A 2,408-nucleotide genomic window follows, 5' to 3' on the forward strand; every position below is an offset into this window, starting at 1 on the left:
ACTCTGTTTACTTTCAAATATAGAACACTGTCATTTTACAATTGGCCACTTGGGGTCAGCAGATATTATTAAACTGTGGGAAATATTGGGAGGGTTTTAAACAAAAGGAAAAGCATCACTCCAAAGATATAGGTTTTGCGAAATGTTAATCACAATATACCTAGTTAATGAAAAATTCTTATTTTATTGAACGATCCGCAAAAACAGCCAATTTAATAAAATAATCTGCACATATTTAAATATCAGCCTGTAATCAACAGATCATCATATGAAAGCTTCACAAATAAGGAGGGTACAATCAAAATTCAAAATGCAGTCAAACTAAGTGATAATGTGTACATATTTGTTAGTGTGTGTATACTGTGTATGCATAAGTGTTAGTATGTTTGTATGTGTTCATGTGTTTGTATACTGTATGTGTGTTAGTGTGTATGTTATATATAAAATATACGTTTGCTACGTGTGTGTGTTTGTAATCGGGGGGTGGGGGTAGGCTCTGTGTGGCTTAGTGGGGGCCCCCACAACATAGTTGCTTCAGGGCCCCCACAAGCCTTAATCCGGCCCTGTCAGGGGATGTGACACAAATATACTTTAATAAATAGGCCCTTTAATGAGACAGACAATCAGGGAAAATCCTCCAAAATTTTACAAATGTTGTATTTTTCCACATGGAGCTGTGATAGTGCTGCTCTCTTCTCTAAAGCATTTCTGTAGCCTGACAATTATCTGTTGAAAGCCTTTTGCACCCAGCCGAAATAGCTCAGTTGGGAGAGCGTTAGACTGAAGATCTAAAGGTCCCTGGTTCGATCCCGGGTTTCGGCAATCTTTTTTCAGTTTCCCAGTCCTGTACAGGTTGTGTAAGATAAAGGTGCCTAATATAGTAAAATCAGTCATAAAGAAAGTTGTCACATAATCCTATTTTATACAACACAGAATTTTCATGCAAAGTACAAGATACAGAATCAAATATGTCTACACCCTGTTCTCTGCTTTGGTTCTTGCTCTTTGTGACCTTTAGTTTTTATTTGTTATGTTTATGTGCTTTGTCATGTTATAATGCAAATGAAAGAATATGAAAAACCCAGATTCAATGCATTGTGTAGTTATGCAAATAGACAACTCTCTCTATGCAGTCATTTAGCATGAATACAATGAAGATACAATACCAAATATTTAACTGCCTATTTCAATATCAGTACCAGAGAGGCGTTGCGGCTTTTGTAGAGTAATCGGAGTCTTTAATGGGTTTTCAATATTGTAGTTAGTTTTTTGCGCACCAATCTTAAACTTTTGTGGGGATTCATCTCCTGGGAGTCTGCCATTTGTACAGCTCAGTGCCGCCTCAGTATTTACTATTAGCAGAGACTTCTATTTATCTTCACAAATGATTATTTAGGGCCTGTTTCTGAGCCGCACACGCAGCCGATGTCGGACTCTGTGGATTCATATTTATCTACTGCGCATCTGTCCCCATTGTTAGCGCACAGAGGGCCTGATTCAGCATTGCACGTAAGTCCAATGCTGAACGCAGATTCACGATTATCGGGAATCTGTGCGTGCGCAGGACCCGTTCTGCAAATGTACAGAACAGGTCCTGCGGAATTGCACGTAGCCCATGTAACTTGACAAGCCCAATTAATAATTTTAAAGTATACCTAATAAAGTTTAAAGTATTTTATTTATTAGGAGGAATTGAGTGCACCCATATTAAAATTGATTCCTCTTTCTTTTTGTATATATAAGCATTTGCATATTAGCAAGGATGGAATTGCAAAGCTGCCTGCGTGCAGCTTTGCAATTCCATCCTAAACTGAATCACCCACGGAGTCCCAGTACTGATTCAGGGGCCTATTCATCAACACTAAAATAACGTTTTTAAGAAATTTTCCTTAAATAATGTTATTTTGGTATTCATGAACAGACTTAACACAGGAGATATCACAGATATCTCCTTGCTAAGTTCCCCTGCGTTAATTTCCACACTCCCCATACATTAGATCGGGGGGGTACGAAACTTAATCATCTGTAGGCAGTGCTGCGCATGCGCTGGTTTTACAGATGTAACAGCGCATGCGCAGCACTGTTTCCAGACGCGATAAGGTAGTGTAGAGGGAAAAGTATCTATTTCCCGAAAAGCTGTCATCGCAAAAATGACAGCTTTTTGGAATAGATACTTATGGAGAGGTGGAATGATGAATTCCACCTATAATTAGCTAGAACTCCATGAGAGTTCTAAAGCTAATTATCTCCATTGAATTGTTATGTTTAATGAATAGGCCCCTCAGATTGAAGTGGATTGGGCATCTCTGGGCGGTGACAGTGGGGTGGCTAATCAGACACATGGAGATGCTGAGTGTTATGGGAGTGTCGTGTGTGTGTTGCTGAAAGTGGTTGCGTACAAAGAGGCT

At 39.2% G+C, this 2,408-nt stretch overlaps 1 non-coding gene across 1 annotated transcript; it reads left to right on the top strand.

Moving 5' to 3' along the window:
- Window positions 1–749: 749 nt before the first annotated feature.
- Window positions 750–822, top strand: TRNAF-GAA (transfer RNA phenylalanine (anticodon GAA)). Its single transcript has one exon. It is a non-coding gene; the product is annotated as a tRNA-Phe (tRNA).
- Window positions 823–2,408: the final 1,586 nt, after the last annotated feature.

This window comes from Taudactylus pleione, unplaced genomic scaffold (genome assembly GCF_031769625.1).
Source record: "Taudactylus pleione unplaced genomic scaffold, aTauple2 ptg000604l, whole genome shotgun sequence".
Lineage (NCBI taxonomy): Eukaryota > Metazoa > Chordata > Amphibia > Anura > Myobatrachidae > Taudactylus > Taudactylus pleione.